Below are 25,963 nucleotides of genomic sequence, written 5' to 3' on the forward strand. Positions count from 1 at the left end.
GGAATCATATGGGTATTAATGTAAAATGGTAAAATCACTCTACTACTTCGCGTCGGTGCGTGAAAGTTCACAGATGATAAGAGCGGTTGCTATCAGTCCGGCCAGAAGTTACTTTATGTAAAAACGCACATCACAAATGGTACGTTTTAAGCTGAAATAGTTCATAAGTGATTCATAATTATATTAACAATGTTGAAAGTATCTGTCATAAACTGTTCGCACCAGGCGCTTCAGAACTCGCTTAATTTCGTTGCTCTGACTAGAAGACATTCAAGTCATGAACGAACCAAGGAACAAAATAAATGGATCAAAAATGTAAAGTTAAAAAAATTATGCGTCATTCGTGAAATTAGCCCCAGTGTACGTAGGGAATTACCCACTATCGAAGTGACTTGTTCTTTAAAAGTAAGCCGGCTATCAACAACAACGCCAAGGTAACGCACAGTAGAAACACTCTGTATGACCGTTACACACGGTAGTGTGTATTAAAAACCAACCTGATCAAGCTTTGTGGACAATGAAATAATTTTCGTCTTGTGTGGATTGAAAAACAAATTATTAGATGAGCACTACCTTGACACGCTATTTATATCTTGCTGCAATAATGAACAGTCCCCCAATGTCACGAACTGATGAATATAGCTTGATGTCATCAGAAAAAAATAAAATCTTAGCATATTTAACGGAGAAAACAATATCATTTATGAGAACTAAAAAAAGGAGAGCCCCCAGGTTTGAGCCCTGTGGCCCTTTTGAAGTTGAGGAAAATTGATGGGATAATGTATTCGAAATCTGAACAGAATTCTTGCGTGAAGAAAGGTATGACTTAAACCAGGCAAGATATTGTGGACATAGGCCATAGAAGCGAAGTTTTTTTGACAATAATAGAACATAATTTACAGTGTCGAAAACCTTGGACATATCGAAGTAGATAGTATCCACTTGCCTTGGTTTAAAGCACAAGGAACGAGTAATTAAAGAATTTCAGAGGTTAGTTTTGACTGATCTCCCCTGAAGAAATCCATGCTGGTCATGATTTATCTTTTGGCGGAAATAAAAAGCCGCCCATGAACAATGATTTCAAAAACCTTCGAGAAAGAGCACAAAAGGGAACCGGGTCGGTAGTTATTGACAAGGCAAGCGTCACTTGCTTTAAATATTGGCACTATAATTACTTCTTTCCATTGCCGCGGGAAAATACCAGCCTTAAAAGATAAGTTAAAAATATGCTGTAAGATAGGAGCCAGAATGTCTCCGCAATCTTTGACTATAAAACGCGGGATAGGGTTCATCCAGTCCCAATGAAGAAAAGTACTTTCTCGACAGAAATTCACAGTACAATAAACCAACAACTGGGCATGCTCGATGGCGGAGTTACAGCAACACTTCCTGTTGTGAGTGGTGGCTTGCACAGCCTGATGATGTACAGGGCACTCAGCACAGCTGAGCATATGCACCGTCAGGCTTTGTTGCATACATCCATGCCACTTCCAGTGGTCGCTTCATCAGACTGACTCTCTGACATCTTCCCTGACCTTTCCAGGTACTTAAAATTCCCTGTTTTCCTGGTTGGTAGACACAGTTGTGTTTTTTACTGTTTTGCACCTCCTCTTTTCACCTCGCCACAATGGCAAGGTGCAAGGAGAAAGTGCAAAAGAGTGGAAAGCACAAACTGTATGTTGCAAGGTGTCTATCAACCAGGACAGCCCGGAATAAAAAGGGCTTGCCACACAGTTCAGGAAAGGACACTCAGAGGGTCAGTTTAGGAGAGGAGGACAATTGGAGCTTTATCTTTGCTGCAGAAAACCAATATCCATAATATTACCATTAGCGTAATATAGAAAAAAAACTTTAAACTCACTCTGAAGCACACTGAACAACTCCATTGTAGCAAACACACGCTTCCCCTTCTGTCCATGGAGGCTATATTTCTGCCCCTGTGAGTCTTCAAACAACTTTGCAAGGATGCGAGCAGTGGCAGTACGAGGGGTGTTGCCCCCAATACCAGCAAGCTGCCGGGCCTGCAAAAGAACATTGTGGGTTAAGTGTAGACTTTTGTGTTTTCAGATAAATCCGATAAAGTCTGATAAACATCCGCCGGCACGAAATTTGCCGATTCGGATTCACCTAGAAAACAAATTACGGAACAGCAAGTTGTACAAAACCATCCTGTCTTGAAACGTGCGCTCTCCGGAAACGTTTTTTATGTATCTCTTCGTTTTCAGTTTCAACTTTTGCTACTAAGCATCACGCAAGGCCTAACTGGTGATAATAGCGTGAAGGTCATAAAACACACACTAAGAACAGCCCCAGTTATGCTTAATATACGAGATTACACAAGGCCCCTTATCAGCAAATCAAGATAGCCTTCCTACCGCAATGGTCGAATACATCTCACCTACGAAAAGGCTGATTTACTTAAATTGGCAAATGTTGTTTTCTACCTTCGTTTCCTTCACCAAAAACCCTGAAAAACTTGGAATTTGAGTCGCATAAAAAAGAAAAGCTCCGAAAAACTCTATAATTTGTGGTTAAAAACGAGACATCGAAAAGCACCCTCCAATTTCGTGCAAAAGTAAGCCCCGAAAATGCAGAACCTTAGTTATATAACATATTCCATCTAGATACCATTGATTCCGAAATTTATTCCTTACAATGTTCGGCATATTGAATTCATACTTATGCTATCACTATGATACTAAAGCTGAAGTTATTGGTATCTATCTATTCTGAGTAGACAAAACTAAAACACAAAATAGGAGAACAATCACATAAAAAAAACAGGACGGCACAGTCTTTAACAAACAACTCAGTTCTGCTTCATCAAAATAGCTGAAATCCCTGTGCAGATTCTTGTTGAAGTGGGAAACAATCTACAGAGTCTTGTACTATGTAAACGTTCCTACGCAAGTGTTGTGAAAATGATCTGAAAATTTTATGTTCAATCGATTACACTTTCTTCATACTGTGATAATTGTTAGTGACGCTTAGCAGTTGCATCAGCAGCCATGGTGTTTGAGCAAGCCGCCGCCGTTTAGCTGTGTCGTACGCATGCACAGCACGGCACCGCGCATGCGCCAGCCTCTCCCAGCTCACCAACTTTCATGCCGCTGTGCCAGTACTCTACCGCTTTGCGCCACCACTTCTCGGCACTACCTTCTCTCCTCCTCAACGCACCAAGCAACAGACGGACGCCAGTGCAAAATTTTTGGTAGTAGGGACTCCAATGCTCTGCATTAATCATATTCAGAGTAGATTTTGCAGTGGTTTTATGTTAATATTGAAAACCAGAAACCTTGCGTGTCTTTCATATGAAGCCATAAGCCATGTCCAAGCTGGCAAAGCAAAGCACACTACCACCTAACCAGGTTATCACCTTCAGAGGCAGAAATACATAGAAAGCAAGGTTAGATGGCGCTTCTGATGCATGGTTGAATCAGGTAGCTCATAACATTTGCTGCAGTCCTCTAATACCCCTGTTACACGGGCACACTTAACCGCGGTTAACTCAGCTTTAACTGCGGTTACGTGGCAGCACAGATGCCACACTATACCCTCGGACAGCTATTTCAAAAGAAGTGAAGAGAGCGCGTGCACTGCTTTGATGGGTGCTCAAGATGCTCAAGCGCACGTTCGCCCATAGCTCTGACTGCATCACCGCAGAATGTTGCCGGCAAGTATTGTGCGCTAATTGTGGTCTAGCGTAACCGCAGTTAAGTGTGCCCGTGTAACAAGGGTATTAAAGGGCAACTCCGGTTACTTTTTGATGTTGAGAAAACGATGCAGTTCTTTTCAGTATCATCTAGAACAACCACACGTCAAGTATCACGACGTAATACCGCTTAAAAATTTATGAGATTGGCGAAAAAGCGCATCCAAACGCTGAGTCAAACGTCATCAAGCAGAATAATTGTTTCGTTTGTTTTGTACTAGGTGGCGCCAGTAGCAAAACAGGATCCGGACCGTGCATGCGCCTTTGTGCGCCCGCACTCTCCTCGTTGCTTCATCTGAGCTCAGCGATGGTGCAGGTCGGATTTGCGTGGAACATACTACACTTGTAACCCGTCGTGCGGGCTGGCGCAGATGTTCGGACCACACGGCCACGTACGAACAGTCGATGACGACACGGAACCAGTATAGGCAGCCGCAATTGAAGTTTCGGTTTCACTTTCGGGTTTACGCTTAGTAAGGATTGAGATAAAAAGAGTGAACTTTCTGGGAAACAAATGACGTAGAACCGTGTTTTAGTGCTTCCCAAAGTATAATCATTTATTATCCCGATATTTTCAAAACTAACCGGAGTTGTTCTTTAAGGGGGCATTGAAGTCATCTTTGACAGTCTTTTTACAATAACTCAATCTGTCATCTTTGACACCGTCTTTTTACGATGACAACTCAATCTGTGCGTTCCAAGCATTCTAACAAACCCAAAGTTACAATCCTGCACAGCCTATTTCCCAGGAGATCTTTCTAGTGGTCGACGAAGAGTGCTTGTCGTCTTATTGCAGGCGATGGCTTCCCCTGAAGCCATATAACGGAGTATCCTCAGAATCTGTGCTTATCATGCTCTTTTCAAAACGAGTTATAATAACTTTGTTTAAAACCTGCGTGGGTTTTAGGAACTTCCTTGGTCTAGAGAACGCAGTACACCAGAGAGATGTGTGCTTTTGTATTGTCCTGAGATGAGTAGGCGGTTTTGTATTTCAGAACTTGAAATATGTAATAACTAATGTCTTTTGAAGAATAAGATCCCTACTGAAAAAAAACCTGTACAAATGTATACCGGCCTATACCGGTTCACACCGGAGTCCTGTATTCTCATATCGGTAACCGGTAGCTCTGTACCGGAGACCTGTAACCACGTACTGGCGAAGCTGATACGCCGTACCGGCTGCCCATACCATGTACAGGCGGCCGATAAACACGTACGGGAACAACCGGAAGGCCACACCGGTAACCGGTAACCACGTACCGGCGAAGCCGATACGCCGTATCGGTTGCCCATATCATGTACAGGCGGCGAGTGAACACGTACAGCCGAAGCCGGTACGCCACACTGGTGGGCCGTAATAACGTACCGGTGGCCAGTAATCGATGCGCGGCTAACAGCAACCACGTATCGGAGCGACCGGTAACGCCTTACCGGCGCCGGCACTTCAACCGGCGGTCGGTAACCTTGTACAGGCTCTACCGGTATACACAATAGACCGATCTCACTAAGCGTTGGGCGCATGCGTAAAGCCGCCACAACTTTAGTTCACAGGAGGCAGACGGCCATGCACGCTAGGGCTCGTGCCTTCTCGTGCTCTGCACGCGAAGAGCTCCAGCGAGGTTGTCGCACGTGCCCAAAGACTAAAGTTCCCTCGCTGCATTGCGGCAGCGGTGGCGTAGTCAAACTGGCCGGTGAGATCGGTCTATTTAACGCGACCAGAAATTATCAGACCTCGACGGGAAAGCGCTCACCGCGAAACTAAACTGTGATATTTTTTTCAATAAAGAATTTTAATCAGAAAATCACATATTAGGTCATTTCAGTTTAACAGTTTCAGCTATCAAACTCAACCATTTTATCACATGCATATTTAAAGTCATAAAATGAGAAAACCAAATCCATGGGAAGCGAGGCCGAGACAAACGAGAGTTTGCTTCATAGCTTTGAGCCCTGTACCGCGGTAGTTTCGGTTTTGGTTTATTGACGTCGGATTGGATTGGAGTTCGTGGCTGCAAGCGAGAGTGCAGAAAAACAACCAACGACGGACAAACAATGTTTTTCTTAACAATAAATAAACTTAACATGGTAAGTTTCTATGCTTTTATATGTTCTAAACTATTTTGAGTAATAATAGTAATAATATGAACTAAGGCAGATTATTTATTTAATCCAATCCAATCCTTACATACCAGCGCCGCTGGCCGCCAGCCAGTGCTGTGAACCAAAGCCGGATTGACGTTAGGGCTATCTCGATCGGTGTGTATCGGTGTCGATATGTACAGTCGGGAGCAAAAGTTTGCGGGGCACCGGAGCGCGTGCCGAAATGCATCGCCGCGCCGTACAACGGCGCGCCGCCGCATTAAAAAGCCGCGCTTTGCGCATGCGCGCCCTTCGTGCTGGCAGTGATGTCTCTTTCGCTCGTTTCTGTTCGACTCACTCCTGATAACCGGAGTCGGCGCCAGGGGCGCATGTTGCCGTTTCGCTGGCTGTCATGCCTGGCGTCCTCTTCGGCCGCCGCAGCAGCCGCGCTGGGTGACGGAGCGCCTGGTTAACCCCCTCCCTTCCCTACGCGAGCTCCGTGACAAAGCGCGGCAGCTGAAGCAGACGCGCAGCATGACAGCCAGCGAAGCGCTAACTCGCGCCCCTGGCGCCGGCTCCTGTTATCAGGAGTGCGTCGGAAAGGAACGAGCGAAAGAGACATGAATGCGAACACGAAAGGCACGCATGCGCAAAGCGCGTCTCCTTAATGCGGCGTTGCGCCGTCGGACGGCGGGGCGATGTATTTCGGCACGCGCTCCCGTGCCCCGCAAACTTTTGCTCCCGACTGTACTAAGCGTACATACGTGATTTATGTTGATGGCGCGAAGGCAATAGTCAGCGTAATGAACCGTATCAAGAAGTTCAAACCGACGAGCGTTGGCGACTTCGACCCCGACGTGCCGAAAAGCGTCTACTGGGAGGCTGTTGGAGCGTGCGCCGGGGAATGGTAAGTTGTTGTCCACGCATCAGGGGCTCGAAGCACAACGTATACTGCAAACCGTTAGTAGGGAGTTTTCGTAGATCGTTTCGCTGTCCCGCAACGCCCTCCGCAACTCTCTATATACCCGGAACTCTACAGTCAAGGCTATCGGCGGGCAGGCGCATCTTCGTTGCGGAGGGGGAAACGCGGTCTACGAACACTCCCTAATGTTCGCCAGCCCCCGATTTTTTGCAAATTCCACGCGTCCAAAAATCAGCGAAATTTAAGGACACGTGGAAAGCGGAAATTTCGTGGGCCCCCGTTCCGGCGTCCCCCGTTCCGGCGTCTAAAATTCGGGAAATGTGGTGAGCACGAATATGTCCTTGCGCCCGATTCGGTCCTTGCGCCCGATTTGTGAAGAACTGGACGGCAAGAGCAAAGGGTTTTACGTTGTTTAACTACAGGGCGCTCCAGACGGTAGCCACGACACTCAAAATAAATGGCAACAAATCGGCTTTGTAAGCTCGATAAATTTACCACATAAGTTCGACTAGGTAGTGGATTTAAGGCTGCGGTCCCACGGCAGCCATCTTGAACAAGGCGTTAGTTCAACCAATAGATGGCGACACGCACCCGTGGGGTGGCCGAAACATTGGTTCACAGTGGGATGGCTCGAGCACCATCACGTTCTTCTCGTGGCCTTGCTCGCGCCGCTGCCAGCTGTGCTCAGCTAGCTCAAGTAGCGTGGCCCAGCAAACGGATGTATGCAATAATAATTGGGTTGTGTGTGTGTTTATACAGCCTAGAACTTGGTCTGCCTCAGAGGGGCGACGAGTCTCCCAGCTGTAGATGAGAAATTTTAGCCAGTGCGGTACAGCCGCTAGCCTGGGGTCTTTAACGTGCATCACGCAGTAGTGATACACGACCGCACGCCGGTACGATGCTCATCCAGATCGAAACGGGCAGGGGTGGGGCTCGAACCCAGGATCCCTGGGTTCTGCAGCGCGAGCTTTCGCTCCACGTGCTCCGAGCTGGTGTGCGCTAGACCACTCGGCCACCGATCCCCCCCGGATGTATGCCAAAATGTCAGGCTGGGTATAAATTGTTGTCTGATATAGGGAGATGCGGTCGGCGGTTGTAACGTGCTTTCGCAATAAATCTTACCAAGAAGGAATCAAATGTTGATTGACGTGTCAATATTCTATCAATGAAAATTTCCTTTGCAGGAATGCACGCTCAGTAGACTCAACCAGTGGAAGCGGACGTCGAGTAAACTGCTTCGCGATTTACGGTACTTACCTCACCATTTTAATGACGACTAAAATAACGTCACGTAATATTATGTTTCACGGGGTCCGGAAGATGTTCTGAAAGTTGTTACATTATAGTTCCCGGAAAACAAACGCCGTTGCAATATTTTCGGAAGTACCGACACACATTATGTTGTAAGTACAGCTTAGGGAAACCATCAGAAGAAATAGGAAGACGTTTATTTGCAATGAAGACGCTATGAATGAACGGCGTTTAGCGACGGCAAGTTATAAGCGTTTGGGAATTTATAAGTTGACGTGATTGCTAACCATGGACATGCGGACAATGAAGACCAGTTTTGTCGGGAGATGGTGTTGTGGTGATGACCGGATATCGGACGACTCATGGCAGACGAACAAGCAAGTTTCTTCTCAGAGATTGGTAAGTGTCCAGTTTCAAGCACAACACGTGGCTACCGACGTTGTCGACGTTTCGAACACTTACCGCTTTCGACAAAAGTCCTGGCACCTGGGCTAACTTTGTGGAAAGACTCGAACAGTAACTGAAAGCGATCCACTATTCAGTCGGTGGGTGGCGAAACGTATCCACATCTGCGGAGTCATGTACGATGCATACTCTAAGTGGCTGGAAGTTTACACGATGTCTGCCACGACGTCCAAACACGTCATTGACGTTCTACGGTCTCTTTTACCAACTTTTGCCCTACCGAAAATACTTTTCTCTGATAGCGCGCCAAATCTTGCTTCAAATAAAATAAACAAGTTTTTGAAGAAAAAAAAAACGGCATCAGGCATCACATTAGTGCACCATACCATCCTGCAACTAACGGGCAAGCAGAACAGATGGTGTGCGAAACGAAAAAAAAAATCCCTTTTGAAGCTTACGGAAGAAGCAGTTCAGTGAAGAATCGCCAGGTTCTTGTTCCGGCAGCACGCGTCGGTCTCATCTTACACGGAAAAAAACCCGCCGAAGCAATATTCGGCAGAAGAACAGCCACACCCCTCGACCTCATGATACTATCGCTTACGAACAAAGATCGAGAGACCCACATCGGGAGTAATGGCAGTTTATTTGGTCGGACAACTCGTCTACGTGAGGAATTTCAGCGGAAGTCTGGCCTTCCATGTAAAACTTGAGTAGAAAAGGCTCTATGTTGGTTGACCAGGAGGTGTCATCTCTCTGAATAGGTTGGATATCAATGCCCTTAAGTGTAAATATAACTAAATCACAAACCTTTCTTTGTGTATTGAGTAACTGCCCTTGTATTTGATAGTAGAAGCTACGGTGGTGATCTGGACCTTTCACACCAGACTCCTTTTTCTTATTTTTCGCCTCATACTCCTTTGCGGTTTAAGTATGCTTCAAGAATCTTTTGGAACGGGGACACTTTACGTCAACGAGGCCATTTGTTCCAAGTAGTCAATCAGGGAATGCTGCTAGAAATCCGTCCCTCATATTAACGAATAAGCCGCGCTTCTGCACAGTGCAGTTTTCCTGTTCCACATACAGTTGTAAAGCAACATCCTCATTGATTCTACCATATACTGTTGTGGGTGAAGAAAGTCTTTGGGTACACGATACTTGGAACAAGTCTGGCACTGTACGTTGTGGTTCAACACCCATTAATGTCGTCGTCCTTATAGAGCCTCATCATGTAATCATTACCTCGTCACCTTATATTGCTCTTCATCAACAGTAAGTACAGTAAGTACCGCCACATTACAATCCAAGAATTGAAAAATTAAGTCGTTCAGTCCTTCAACCAGTTTATAATTTATATAATGTTATTACGTTACATTACCTCGAGACGATCGACGTCCATTATCGATCTTCAAATACTTATACCTGTATATAAATTAGACGCACAAGGGGGGGTTGGTTGCCGAGTGGATGTAAAGCCCCTTGATAAAAGCGTTTTTTACAAGTACCGCCAACCATTGTTGTGGAAGCGCGCGAGACACGTGCCATGAGCGGGTGCTCCGCCGCCATTCGCTTCCAAGGCCCACTCATTTCAGTGCTGCGCCGCCATTTGCTTCCAAGGGCCGCTCGAGACATGGGCCTCGTGCACTCGCGCATTTGACACTACTTGCAAGACAAACGCAAACACATCGAGGGGCTTTAAGTGCATGGTCTAGCGCACAGCAGCTCGGAGCACTGGGAGCGAAAGCTCGCGCTGCAGAACCCACCCCGCCCCTGACCGTTTCGATCTGGAAGAGCATCGTACCGGCGTGCGGTCGTGCATCACTACTGCGTGGCGCACATTGAAGACCCCAGGTTTTCGGTTGTACCGCACTGGCTAAATTGCTCATCTACCGCTGAGACACCAGACGCCCACTAAGGCAGACTAACTTCCGGATGAATAAACATACACACAACAATTTGCAATTAGACGCATAATAACAAAGAACACAGTGTGACGCCTCTTTTCTTTGGATGCCTTTTTTTCAAAATCAGCGCAAGCTGGTGCGTTCTCTCTTTTGAGACGGTTAGAACGGTCGCGTATAAAACCCGCGTTTCTCCTACCCGCCCGCTTCCTCCTCTCATTATGTGTATTTGGTTATAACTAAATAAGCTATAATAATGGTGTATTATTCATATTTTCTTTCAGTTTCAGTCAGGGAAAAGGAGTTTCGCGGCAACTAGAGCCAATAAATGAGCTGCGCTTAGAGTATCGGCACTCTCTTCCCCGACAGTGTTGTGAACGCCGCCATTTTGGTGCTTGTGCAGAGCAGGCGCAACTGCCGATCGTCATGATTCAAAAGTGCGACATCGTCAGCATTAGATTCGGTGTTAGGAAGCTTATGTAATGTTGCTTTGCTTTGTCGCAAACTGTTTAAAGTGGGGGACGGAAAAGCGTTTCTTGTGATTTCAGATAAAGCTTCAAATAACTGGCAACCATAATTTTAAGCCATACTAAGGCCAAGCGTGGCTACTCTGAAGCGTAGCTTATTTAATAACACTATTCATGCTCTTGTTCAAGAGGCTTGTAATACCTAGGGTGCCTCAATGTCCTTCTCTTTAGGGTGATGCCACCCTCTGTAGTACCCGATGCCGACAGCACGCGCTCACGGGGAAAATACAAAGAAATCGACGAAAACAAAATGTCGCCATAGCACAATCAGCGCCACGAGCGCGTGCAGGGACACGCTCTTTCACGTGCTTCTGAACAAAAAAGTGAAAGCCGTTTACAAATCCCTGTAACGCCGAATTGGAGCGCAGCTCTTGAGGAGGAGGAGTGAAGGGTACTGAGGGGAGGGTAGACCTCTCCTCCTCCTCCTCCTCCCCTCCTTCTTTAATATGCTCCGGGGGGGGGGGTCACGTGACCTCGGGGGGGGGGGGTGTCACGTGACTTCGGGGAGGGGGGTCACGTGACCTTGGGTGTCACATGGGGGTCACCTCAAGGTCACGTGACCCCCAAGGTGACCCCCACGTGACCTCAGGGGGTCACGTGACCTTGGGGGTCACGTGACCTGGAGGGGTCGCGTGACCTCGGGGGGTCACGTGACCTCAGAGGGGTCACGTGACCTGGGGGGTCACGTGGGGGTCACCTTGGGGTCACGTGACCTTGAGATGACCTTGGGAGGGGTCACGTGACCTTGGGAGGAGACCACGTGACCTCGGGGGTCACGCGACCTCAGAGGGTCATGTGACTTGGGGGTCACGTGGCCTTCAAAGGGTCACGTGGGGTCACCTTGGGGTCACGTGACCTTGAGATGACCTTGGGAGGGGTCACGTGACCTTGAGATGACCTTGGGAGGGGTCACGTGACCTTGAGATGACCTTGGGGGGGTCACGTGACCTTGGGGGTCACGTGATCCCAAGATGACCCCACGTGACCCCCAAGGTCACGTGACCTTGGGGTCACGTGACCTTCAGGGGGTCACGTGGGGTCACGTGACCTTGAGATGACCTTGGGAGGGGTCACGTGACCTGGAGGGGTCACGTGACCTTGGGATGACCTTGGTTACGCCGACGGCGACGGCGACGGCGACGCCGACGGCGACGCTGACGCCGCTCAAGCCGGGAACGGGCCCCTAAGAGCTGCGCTCTAAAAATAAAAATAAAAGAGGGGGAGAAAATGGCCAGATGTCGTGCTCCACCCTAAGCAAAGGGCACATGAAGTACTCCACCCAGTAATACCTGGAGGGGCCATATCGTAAGCCCCGTGGATTCCACAAGCCACTACCTTTTGACCAGGGGGGGAAGGAGGGAAAGGGAACGCGGCGCAAAGCGGAGGCTGCCATATTAAAACCGCTAACGTTGCCAGCATAGGTTTTGCAGCGGAGAAGTTGCTGCCATATACGGCGGACTGAGTTTTACTTTCTTTTTCGTTTTGGAACGAGAATGTATTGTTGTGTTACATAAGTCCTCCTGCATACAGACAACGAAGTTTAATTATATTTGTCTTGTTTACTTGGTTTGAAACCCTAAAAACGGGTTTTTGACGACTTATTGCTTCCATCATTTTGGAATACGCAAGGCAGTTATCTCGCTGTTCTGGTTTCGGTTACGAAAGCAAGGCAAAACGCTCGTAGTTCCCGCCCTCAGTACACGTTGGACACCTTCCACACTTTGACACCGGATAAATTGATGAACAAGGAGCTACATTTACTTCAGAGGTATCTTTCGCCGCTTCCTCACCGTCGAGCAGCCGGATCAGCTGGCGGCAAGCCGCGGATGAAAGGCCTGAGCATCAACAGCCTAGAGCCACTTCCAACAGCCCAAGTGCACTCAGTGCCGATGCGGGCGACGCGGGCTTCTGTCAACCCAGGGGCGGACAAAAGGGGGGGTGGGGGCGACGGGGACGGCCGCCCCCCCCCGCCTCCAAACAGTTGACACCCTCCCCCCCCCCCTCCCCCTGCCCCCTTCTCGAAGGTACTCAAGGACAAGGGTTCGAAATAGGGTAGGTCATACCCTAGCAGGCCCACTTGTACTCTGAACTTGGAGAACCACTCCGTCGCTTCAACCGAGACTGAAGTCCGCGGCGGCGGTTTCAAAGCACGGCTTAGAACCAACAGTCGGCGCAGCGGCGCACATCTAGGGGCTGTCGACGCAGTGTGGTTCTGCGGCGGTTAAAACAAAAGGCGCAACCCGAGTAGGTTTTCCTCCCCCCCCCCCCCCCCCCAGAAAAAAAAACCAAAAAAAAAAAACCGGAGTTCTGGATCCGCCCTTGGGTCAACCGGTAGCCCAGAACAATCCGTGAACGTTCCAGCTCTTCGCCATGACACGGCGTTGCAGAAAGCAGGGTAAAATACAACTACACGGACCACCGAATCAAATGCAGTTATCGTAAATATTGGCTTGTGATTGCGCCTTTGTAGCTCATCTTATTCGTTTTGCTGGAGAGGCGCAACCGACGGGCATAACAAAAGCGTTTGCGTATTCCGCATACCTCGCAAAGGCACTTACCCGGTCACCTTGCGAAAAGTGCGAAACACGGAGTCCGCACCGCCCTGACTTCCCAGTCTTTTACCTGCTTTAGAGCAGTTTGTACCAGCTAGTAGGTATGTCTACTGAAACTGCAACTTGAAACTAGGAGCAATGCCAGAGAGAAAAGAGACAAAGTTGGAAGCGCATGCTCGCTCTCTTCAATTTCTGAACTCTCAAGTGATTGTACCATGATAAATTCCCCAACACCTCTTTCCAAAATAAAAAAAAAACTCTATGTTCACTACGTAAAAAATGGTCTCAGTTCATGCATCCGCAGGCAGGTAGGAAACGTTGCCCTAGTTTATTCACACCGCATGACGAGCACAACAAACTCACACAAGATTTACAAGAAAGTATTGGTGGTGACTTAAGTTTCCCTGAAATTCTGTATGACCGGTCGTTTGCAGGACCGAATCATCTACTCGGGCGGTGTGCGTCGCTGTGCAAATGCCAACAACAGGAAGCATAAAACGGCAGGTCTAGGACAACAATCCGGAGTCCATTGTTCAATTAAAACGACGTAATTTTGTTAAAAACGCCCGCAGCTTTTTACTCACGGTATGCGTCGAGAATGTTCCACATTTTGAAACGGAACGAAGGAAGATTTACTTTTAAAACCGCTCGCTGCGTCCTCCCGGTCCAGCTCGACCGGATCAGCTGACGACGACGAGACTGAACCCGTTGAATTTCAACCCCACAATAACCAATTTGCGCTTCGTGTTAGTAGGGGCTTCTACCTCCGAGCACCGCACCACACACCACGAACGTTTCAACTCTTTTTCGCATCGCCGTGTTGCACCAAACCTATCTCTATGCACCAAACAGAACGAGATCGCCGAAGTCAACGGAGCGCTGTCGTGAACCTTGGCTTGTGGTTGCGCACTCGTGGACCCTGTGACTCCCTTCGCTTTCAAAGCACACCCGACGATTACGAATGATACTTTCCGTCTTCCGGGGCCACCACAGGGGCACTTCTCCGATCACGTCTTCGCTACATGTGCTCGCAAACCGCGTCAAACCGAAGCTGCCGAAGCAATCCCGGCGCCATGTTGAACGTGCGTTGTTGCTAGATTTTCTCCGACCAAACAAAAACAACGAAAGCAAACCGGCTCTAGCTTCCAGCGTACATCGGCGTTGCGCCGTGGCCAGATTTTCTTCGTCAGCTCTAACTTAAAGATGACCTACAGATGCAGCAACACTGGTATCAAGTTTTAACATGGCGGCCCCCACGGAGCGCCGTAAATTCTGAGGAGGGTGCATTGGAAGCGGCGGCACCTTCCCCCCCCCCCTGCTTTTGACACCTGCCTCTTCTTCATTGTTCCCGCTTGTGCCAGTAAATTAGCTACGGTTCAGAGTAACGACACTTGGCCATATTGTGGCTTAAAATCATGGTTGCCAGTTATATGAAGCTTTATCTAAAATCTCAGGAAATGCTTTTCCCTCCCTCAAAAATGTTTAAACAACCCGCGACAGAGCATTGCAATATTGCATCAGCTTCCTAGCACCGCATCTAATGCTGAGGAAGTCGTACTTTTAGATCACGATGATCGGCAGTTCCGTTTGCTCTGAGCAAGACCCAAAATGGCGGCGCCCAAAGCAATTTTGGGGAACGGAGTGCCGATACTTTAAAGCTCATTTAGTGACTCTAGGCATAAAGTGAACTCGGGTGTATTCTTTTCCTCTTCGTCTTCATTGTTTATTGATTTCAATCATATCGAATAATGAACACATTATATCACGCTACGCTTGCGTAAATATTGGTCTTAAATTTATTAGCCTGACCCAGTACTTAAACCATTAAGTTATCGATAGTAAATCTTCCAATATATTTTTTAAATGTGAGGGTAAAAAGACACGGAGATTGATGATGATACAGATGCCAACGCCGCCCTCGGAAATTTTTTGAACATTAGAAATCAGCAGTTTGTCTGCCATCCGCCAGGTAGCGCAACAAAACACCCAAACAGTTTTTAATTGTTTTTAAAATTAGCTAAGCTCTACACCTATTAAGAAACCAAAGCAATATCATTGTGAAAATTTAATACATCGCAATGTATATCTATTCCAAACTATAAATGTTATTAAATGCCAATAAATCTGTTTGATGTCCAAAACAGATATGCGTCAAAAACAGGTAAGTTTGAAGGGCTCCTGGAGCGTTATGACTTTGAAAATGAAAAAAAAGCCATCGTCCACCTCTTGGGCAACCATTGTAGCTCTAAATGTTATAAAAGATTTTATCATAGTTTAATTATTTCTTCAGCGGCATTTGAACTACCATGACACGAAGCACAAAAAAGTGCTACGTTTGATATAAAATATCTAAACAAAAAAAAAAATTTACACAACATTAAATGTTTTTCTGCATATTACTAATTATAAGCACTACATCTGTAGCTAATTTCATTGCCCTAGCTCTTGTCATTAAAAACATATTTGTGCGGAAAAATGTCAATTTTAGGGCAATATTTGGAGGGATGAAAAAAACAAAGTAGTGCAAATATCAAAAAAGTGGATCGTTAGATTCTGCTCCGACATCATCTTAACAAAACTGCTATATTGGAACCGTGCTATCTTTAATGGATCGTTCATGAAACATGAACTAGCGGAGCAAGTGAGGGTCCGCGCCATCATATTCGCAACGCTACAAATGCGCATGAACAGTAAAAACCAACACATACATAATATCAAATGAAAGAGGATTGCATTGCCTTTCAAATGACATCAATCCCAAAAAACAGTATTTAAAAGGAGATGAGTAATGGCCTGCCGAAAAGTACCTAAACTGCCACATTCAGTGGGACCGTGGCCTTAATGTGTAAAAATATCGAAAAAAATAATTTTTGAAACAAGGGTTATAGCGCAGGCTGGCTGGTGAACGGTCATATTTATAAACCCCGATACAAGAAGGGAAAGGGAGACGAACACGACGACTTTGAGATGTAATTCAGTGTGCATGTTTTGTTTTACAGAGACACGAGCTGAGCTGGTTGCTGCTTTGAAAAAGAAGCACGTGGCCATCCCTATGGTATTGAACTCAAGGTTCGAGGTTTACGTGTGCCTTTAGGCTGTTTTTCTTACCTCATCTTCGACTCTGTTCAGAAGGAGGGGGTTCGTCTTTTGTTTCCCTTTTTCAAATCAGCAGCATACTTCACTTCCGTTACCAGTGGGCAGTAATTGTGAATAAAATTGAACGGTTAGGCTAAAGAATATCTTGCATTTTGTTCGCTTTATGAGTAACTGTGTTCATTCATTATGGCTGGTCAGGACTATTTGTACAGACACTTTTTAAATTGCTTGCTATTCTGGTACACAGATCCGGTGGGTAGGATGCTCTATGAAAGTGAACCACAAGCCGCACTTTAACACACAAAGTGCCGCAGCTTGGCCACTCCTGGTCTCGACTGTGCTGTAGCTGCAGTTGTCCCTCTTCAATTTCAAAAGACACTCTCCTGCTCGTTTCTCGACTGCATTAAATCTGAATTCGACACTATTCAGTCTTACGAGATGTGCTCACCTGCTCTAAGTCAAGTCAAAATCTCGCTGTGCACGAAGTTACATCTCTTCTCCACTATCGCAAGACGTCCTCATTTGTTTGGCGTCCTGCTTGCGTTGCAGCCGAAGTTTCCTCTCTTTAATCTTTTCATCCGCTTCAATGGGCCTCTTGTTGCTACTTGCCTCTCCAGCTTTCAACAAACATGTTTTATGTGGTTCCGAAGTACCCTAGGCACTTTGCTTTCACTGTGCCTCAGCACGCTTGCGTAATGTTCCTCTGGTGAGACCTGCTTTCGCATACCGACAACGAAAGATGATACTCAAGTCTAGTTCACAGAGCTCTCCTCAGATGTGGCTATGTGCCACTGCGACCAGATGCGGCGCACATTGCTATGGCAACAACGGCGTTGAGTCACTGGCACGTGCATCAACGCAGCTCTTGCCTGCAACCAGCAGCTCTTTCGCAAATGCTTACCCATGCATGCTCGTAGTGAAGCGGATACGATGCCCGGCTTAGACTCCAACAGTTGTGGGTTTGAGGCGCAGTGCCGGTGGCATGTTTTTCTTTTCTGAATTATAATGTGCCGGCACATGCTGTTTTCAAAAGCAGTTACAAATCCTCGGACCAACAGACGCCTAAAGTGCATATGCTTTGCTTATAGATGCTATCGTATTTAAAAGCACTGAATTGCAAGTACAAAGCAACTGAGAGTTTACGTTCCTCATAGAAAGCACACTGGGTGCAAAGTAGTATTATCATATTTTACTTTCTAACTAACTTAAAAGTACCTTTTAACACAGTATTTTATCATACTATTTCGTTTACCTACACAGTGTTTTCTAACAACAGGTATCGTCCTTTACACACTAGAGTATGTAAAGGACGATATACCAATTATTTCCTGTACTGACAGTGAATACCGGATATCTTGTCAGGGGCGTCTGGAAGCATTTCTTCAGGGAGGGGGCAATCAGAGGTATAGGGCTGAAACCTGCACCCAAAAAATAAAGGGAGGGGAGCAATTTAATGTGAACTATGTGTGTCCCAATTATGTGTTGGAGTTTATATTAAATAAATATTACAACACCTGGACCTTTTTCTTTTCCAGATTTTGATGTCGCCAACCCCTGCAGTGGGTGGCAAGTACAAGAAAAAAAAAGACAGAGGACAGGACGTCCGCTGTGTCGCTTGGGGAGCATGCCCGACTGGTTGAAAAGCTGAGGTCGGCAAAGCAGAGGGTGCTGAACGTGGAGCAGGAGCCCCAGATAGAGAGGACGCTATCAAGAAGCAGCTGCTGGCACTACTAGGTAAGCCTGGAGGCATTTTCAGTTGCTTACCTCACACACTACACATTATGTGCTCACACTTTATCTGAGGGATCCAAAGTAATTTAATTTTTTTTTTGTCGCAAACAGAAGTAAGCATATACTACAGGGGTGCGTCAATGTATCAATGAGTTTAAGAGGTGTCTATAATTCTCTTTTCTTAGGGTGCAAATGGAGCTTTGAGAGTTTGTTTCTTGTTGCTGATGGCAATGAGCCCGTTTTGCTCGGCAGCACTTTTGCTTTGATTGAACAAATATTTTTCTGGTTCTGCAGTATGTCAAACAATTATGTCATACCAAGACACCATGGTCTGTGCGCATATATGAGGCTTGAAGTGAAAGTTTGTTCTGTTAGTCAAAACATTTTAAATATGCGCTTTCTGATGAGCCCGGCCAGCACACATCCTTTTGTCATTGGGGAGAAAGGAGTTCTTTTTGTTGAGGAGGAGGGAGTGAGGAAGCAGGTCGTAGGCATGACCACAGCACCAACAAAGGCTGAACTTTAATCGAGCGGCAGATTGTGCCTATCGACGCAACTGTGCAACTGGTTAAAAGGTGAGCAGACGATCTGCTACAGCATTGGATTTAGTCAGAAAGATTGAGCTTATATCTCGCAAACCGTTGGAAATGCTTGGCAAAAATATTCATTAGCTATTCACCGTTATTTTTTTTGTAAACCAAACAACCTCTCTGCCGCCCACTGCCGGCGAACTTGAGCGCATTTCTTTTCTTCCTTTTTTTCTTCTTTGGTTTTGTTTCTCATCCTTTTGTTTTGCGTCCTGCTCGCGCTACTTTTCCAGTCCCAGTGTGTTACGGAAAAACAAATAAGCACACTGCCGGTAGTCTTCTGTGGCATGAAGTACTATGAAGCCCTCATGCCATCAACGAACCAGGAAAGTGCTGAAGTCCGAATAATCAAGCTTGTCTGAATTTTTGGCGTCCGAAAAATCGGTTGACTCCTGAACTGTGTCTTGTTTCTAAAGAGTGTTTTATTATGTTGCAGTGGACAATGTCCCGTCTGGCGGTGTTGGGTCAGCTCCTCCAGCTTGCCCAGCAGTGGTTCCTGCAGCTGGCGCTCCTGCTTCAGTTCACGTAGTGCGAGCTGGTGTGGATCACGCTCGACCTGTACCGGCCGCTGATGCTGCTGTTCCAGCAGCGGATCTTGTAGCAGGCCCACCGGAGGCATTTCCCGAGTGTGTGCCAGTGCTTGCAGAGGCTGATGACGAGGTAAGTTCAGAATTTCATGGAATATTCATTCCAGATATTGGGCAAGTGACTAAATTTTATGGTTTCCACAGCTCCTTGAATGAGGTTATTTATATGCTTCCTTAAATTGAACCATCGGGCTGCTTCAAAATGCTGATGAATGTAAAGAGTAGGGCCGGGCATTGATAAGATATTTCTTCCCAATTAATTGGCACTTTTCTGAAACGTTTTCTATCTAGTGTCCTTGTCTTATTTCGAGCTTTTTCATAAATCATGTACCAAGTAGCCCAATTAAAATTGTGTTATAATTGGAACCCTTCTTTCGCTTTCTTTCTTTACTCTGAACTCACTTAAACGGACACTTACACCCCCCAAAAAAAGTTTTCATTTTTTGCCAGCCGATTTATTATGGTGTCGAAAGACTACCAAATTAATAATTTGCAACAGTCACCTATATTTTTATTAAAGCCAAAAAACGCAACTGCTCAGAACCGAAACTGAAACCCGCGCACGGAGGTCGGAGAAGTGGAGAGGAGAGAGTGAGTGGGCGGAAGTCACGTGGCTACACCCGACCGTGAGCTTTTTTGTTTTCCCCTCCGTGTTTTTTTTTGTGTGCATAGCAGACGACATGCGTGGCTGGAACTGTTTGCTATGCGATTCTTTTGCAGTTATGTTTGTTCCACTCTCTGTTCTCTACTTCAAGATGAGGTGTTCTTTACATTGAGAAGTTGGAGACGAGTAGTGAGTGCCCGTGGTGAATTTCTGTGATTGGCTTTGAAAAGAATACCCCCAAGATGTTGCGTGAAGAGCTGCCTTGCATGTCCTGCGTCCGAAAAAAGTGGCATTGTGCTGCAGACGTCTGCACAAGTTTCCGAAAGATCAATGAGATCGGGACCAATGGCTGGCTGCATTTCCTGTAGAGCATTTCTATCTATTTCTAGGTTCACATTTGCCATGGTGTCTTGGTGGAAAAGGACAAACTGTTCTACGTGACGGGAGCCCGGGGAGACTCCATGTTCGTTAAAGAGGCCACGAAGTTGATCTTCGCCAGGGAGAACCTGCATGGGCGGAGTGTGACTGGGGTGCTATGCCGGCGCTTCAAGGGCGCTGTCGCCGAGAGGGCCCTGACTCCAGTAAAGTTGGCAGCAGTAGTGCCCATTTCTCACAGATGTCTCATACTTGGTGAGTCACTCAAACCTTATGGCTTTTGAAGTTGCAACCTGCTATGACAAAATTAATGTGATAAAATATTCCAAGGCTTTCAGAACTTTCAGTGTTATAGGCTGTTGAAAGGTCACGGTTCGACTAGTTCGAGCTTTAGGAACGTGAAGCTCTGAGCGCAAAACCGAAATGAAGAAGCCCTATCTCCCTCTTTGTTTTTAATATATGAAGAAAAGTAAAGTGACCTTGTCACGGTCATCTAGGTCCCTTGGTGCTTTCTGATGTATTCACACTCAGGAGGTTTTACAGTAACATGCTCCGCATTGCAAATATCTGCTAATCCCTGCAAGTTTTGGGGGAGGTCCATGATATCAGTGGCCTGCTTCCAGGACCTTCTGCTGAGGCACTTATTTTTTCTTTTGAACGAAAAGCTGGCACTAGCAAAGTTGTGAAAGTGAGTCTGTTTGTTCACTAGAACTGCTACAACCGAACTATGTTTGGCTCTGTCCTTTGAGTACTGCCCATTTTTTCTGAACCGCCTTCTCACCGTGGGTGTTCCGCCTTTCTAGTGCTCAGTTTTCTTACCAGGGAACTATCTCGTATGAATAGACCATTGAAGGGTCGTAACACGGATATTAAATTAGTTAAATGTTTCTTGATATCAAATCTGTGTTGTCAATATATACATGCCCAGAACAACAATTGCAGGTCAAAATCTTTCTTTCGCACTAAAACTGCCAGTCGAGAATTGTGTGTTCAGTGTTCCTTTTACTTGTTCCCATGGTGACATTGTTGGGCATGAAATAAGTTAGAGGTTGAAGGCAATCAGAGGCCCATGTTCATAATTGAAAATAGATATTTAGATTTATAGAACATACTTTTACTTAAGTTAACCGGCAGGCGAGCTGGTTAAGGATAGACGTGGTTACCCGGGAACGTGGGGAAAAAAGGGACAGACAGACACGAAGCTCTGGAGCTTCGTGTCTTTCCGTTCCTTTTTGTCCCCTGCTCCAAGGTCTATAATTTTCATATACACTGAAATGCAAGGAACACACTGTTGCAAGCAAACTTTAAGTGCACAGTTGTGGAAAGTCACACTAGGTCTTTTCGATTTGCTTGAACTGGCCGATCTAGTTCAAATAGTGTAAGAACTGACTCATTAGATTCAACCGGAAGTTGCATGGACGCTGAACTGGCCTGTTCGATTTATTCCAGTGCTGCACGAGCTCAGCCTCAGTTCCACAGAATCTTGCGCTGGCCGAAGTCAGTTCAGCGTTCATGCAGTAACAGATGGCAACTCTTCGGTCTTTCGGAAACCAATTACAGGGTCGTTTGTAACGCTGCAGCTTAAGTTCACGCAGCCGCAGCCCGACTTGCGCACTGCTTCTGCACTCCTCTGAACTCGGTCTGAACTGGTTAAAAACTTTCGGGCCGAATCATGCATGCCTGCTGTTTTAAGCAGACTGCGTAATCGTAAGAAGTTACTCTTGGGGTCTACATGGTATCACAAGATATTAACAAAGCATAAATTGTAGCGGAAATTGCTTACTTATAATTGCAGGAAGTAAAATATTAAATTTTTCAGGAAACTGTAAATATACATGACTTATTGTTGTATTCTTTTCCCCTGCAGATGCCTTCAACGAGTACCTATGGAGGCATCTTCGAGATGCCTCTCCAGGGAAGAGGACAGCTCGGGTGAATCTACTGCAGTATGCAAATTCGTTGATATTAACTAGAAGTTTGATTTCTAAGCTTGCTTAGAGGTTAAGCTTCTTGTTGGTGTTCTGCAGATGCCAATTTGCGTTCACTAAATACACGTATAAACTGAAATGACCTGGCTCATGCTCATTCTTTGCGTGACAAATGCATGCGAATTGTTAAACCTGCAAAGATCCATCCATCCGTTTGCAAACGTTGGACACCATGTTGATTCCTATTACTGCGTCAGCAGAACGGATAAACCTTTAAAGATATAGGTTTCTCTATTTGAACAGATGAACATGCATAAATATTGGTTCCTATATCTAAATGGGTCAACCTGTAAGGTACGGGTTCCTATATCTAAACGGGTCGACCCGTACAGGCACGGTTTCCCTTACCTAAACGGGTCAACCAGTACAGGTACGGGCCCCGTATCTGAACGGGTTCCTCTATCTGAATGGGTCAACCTGTACAGGTACAGGTTCCCAGTATCATACGGGAGACCCGTATCCCATAACACCGTATGAGATATACGGGTCAACCAGTATGCATTTTTATACGGGTTTTTTCAGTAGGGATATAAAAAAAGGACCTTCAGATATGACTTCAGGGCCCCTTTAAGGTGCAACAAAGTAACACATGCGTTTTCTAGAAACTTGATTTAATCTTACCAGTTGCAGGCAGAACTCCTGGCTTGCTTTCAGCTTTTCCTCAATTTCATCAACATCTGCATCTGTTTTCAATGGTAGTGAAATACAGGCTTCTTCAGCTGGCTCGCAAGGTTCTTCTCTTTCCAATAGCTTTTTGGTTATTCTTTTCAGTTGCTTCTTTACAAAGCGAAGCTCTCTTAGTCTAAGACGTGAGAAATCTGAAAGCACGACAAAAACAAAAAGGGCAAACATGTTAGACAACAGATAGAATGGAATGTAGTGCCGTTTCTGTTATCCAAAGGAGGGCACAGGAAGAAGCACCAGCTCGCTCACATAAAGATATAGAAGCTACTGCAGGCGCTATAGCATCCACTAGCGCTGCTACTTAAATAGAAATACATCGGTTGCACTGACGTAATTTGGTCCTTTTTTTTGGGGGTGGCCGAACTTCCTCGAGCATAGCCTATACTGTACCTATTTTACAAGCAGGTCGTGAGTGAGCAGAAAGGAGTCAGTGCAGCTTGCACCGCATTAACGACACGCTTCTGCCACCAGCGAGGAAGGACATGACGCCACGTACAGTCCACGCATTAAAACAGTACATTCAACATTAGGTTAAATATGATCATTAATAACTGCCACTGATAAGAAACAACACATCTGTATTTTGGACGACCCACTACTGTAAATTACTACTTTGGCGGGTGCGACAGCTTGCAAATTTCACGAAGTGCCAGTTTTGGCACTACGTTGCAGGCACCGACATTCGCAATTGGGACCGGTATGATATATATTCGTATCCATGAGGTGACATCTTCGTGCAAGTAATTTTTTGTAAATTTTTTTTTCGAATTACGAGGTTCGTCAAAAATAGGCACCTGTGAAAATTAAGTTGTTTACAGTATATTTCTCTTTGTAATTGCCACCTAAGCGGCTACCGAAGTAGACAAGATCGGAACATTTGCAATGCGACCTGCTGCTACATGGGCAGTATACACAACAAATGCAGTTGTGGTTGTGAGCACTGTTAGTAGCATTGAGTCACAGCTTTGTGAGTCTGATTGTCTGAAGACGAGCATTCCTTCTCTGAGACAGACACTCTGTAGATGTATGTGTGTTAATTGTCTGAAGACGAGCATTCCTATTCTGAGACGGCTCTGTATATGCATGTGATATCATTGTGCAGCTCCTAAACTTAGCAGTGCTTCCGTGTTATGTGCTGTGCTGGAGGGCTCTCCCAATTCGAACAAGTTCAAATGTGAGCAATGCCTTACAACAGGCATTGGCAACGTTTATTGTTTGCGGATTGGGTGATGGTGTAACACACAGGCTGCAGTCCGATGCAGAGTGAGAGGGGACCATTAAGTGCGGGTTTTACTATGGGTTTTTTGAGAAAAGGTTTCGGCATGCTGTCCACGTTCCTTACTGGGCTGTGAAATGCTCAGCATGCAGAAAAGCTCTCCTCTGCGAAATACTGTATGCTGTGCATACTTTCATTCTCCAGAGACTCAGTTTTTGTGTTTGAGTGATAAGCGTTCAAAAGGTTATACTTTAAAATGAAAAAGCTTATCTGGAGGGCTTGATGAGGGTGGGACCATGAAGTTGCCTGCAGCTTCGTAATCACCTCTCTCACTGGAATGTGAAGCAAAAAGAAAACACTAAAGAGTGTTATCAGGGTGTTTTGACTGCTCGCTTCGCTCGCGGTGGTGCACTGAGCCCGAGCACAACAAATGGTTCAGTACACCACCGTGAGGTACCATGGGAGCAAAATTTGTACCTATATTGTCAGTGTTTCCAAATAAAGCCACAGAGAGCACTTGCAATCTAATGGTAGCACCAAAGGAACAGTACATGTAATAAAAAAGGAAAGGAAAAGGATTTAGTGTTTCGACACCTCCTTGTAATGTGGCGACTAGTGCAGTCGATATGGCCTAAAAGAGAGGCATCTGCCCCCCCCCCCCCCCCCATGTGCATCAATTCCAAACATAGAGCAGGATCAATGTCCAAGATGAAAAATTTTTGCTCTTTTCTGTGTTAAAATTAAATGCTTATTCTATCGGAATAAAAATAATAAAAAGTTAGAAGTGTTAGTTTACCCCATGCATAAAATATTCAAGCAACTGCATGGGCGTTGATAATCTGAGTTGCACATGCACAGCAAAAGCACCCACAGACCCCTGCCTTCTGCGAAAGTTAGCGATGCGATGGTACATGACACCAATTGAGCAGTTGAAAACGCCCTGACAATTGGAAGCACCTTCCAGCATCTACAGCCAAAAATGTCACTGATCATACGTTTCAAGCTGTCATCGATACTTTGTACTGTTCAGATTAAGCACAGAGCGTACAACTGCCTTACCCAACTGTTGTTCTCCTTTAGCCCCACGCCCCTTTGTAATGCCAGTGGCAATGAATGTATTTGAAATTAATGAAGAAATAAAAAAATACATAGGCCCTATTGAAATTTGTTTCGTGTTCAACGCCACCTAGTTACTTTAAAGATAACCAAAAATAACAAAGAAAAATAAATGTTTTGCAAATAGAAATGCTGATTTTGATTTTAATGATGAACTGAGCTGATGAAGACATCTGTTTTGCTTTCTTGGCAAGCAAAGAATTCAAACATCAATTCGTGCTTGATTGCGAGAGAAACACATTTGAAAACGGTCCCCCACATCGCTGCAACTCGAACTGGTTACCAGCAAGAATTTCGCGAAGCAAGCGGAGGTCCTTGTCAACCTGAAATCGTTTCCGAGGCCTACACTGCGACGCCTCTGCAGAAGATGTGGTTGGAAGTGACTGGCGGCAGACATCTTGGATTGAATGACAAACGTAAGCGGTGCCACCCTCCCTCTGCTTAGTAAACATGGCAGCAGAACGGAGCCTGCGCTCCGATTGCCCGTTGCCGGCTAGGCGTTGTGGGCATGCGCAGTTGCCTCCTGGCTCGGGTGGAGTCGGCCATAACAACAAAATCGCTACAAAATATGTTTCCTAAGTCTTTACTAGAGATTCCCTAAGTCTCAGAACCTTGTTATCCTCAGGTACGGCT

Source organism: Ixodes scapularis, unplaced genomic scaffold, assembly GCF_016920785.2.
Source record: "Ixodes scapularis isolate PalLabHiFi unplaced genomic scaffold, ASM1692078v2 PGA_scaffold0__279_contigs__length_252992795, whole genome shotgun sequence".
NCBI lineage: Eukaryota > Metazoa > Arthropoda > Arachnida > Ixodida > Ixodidae > Ixodes > Ixodes scapularis.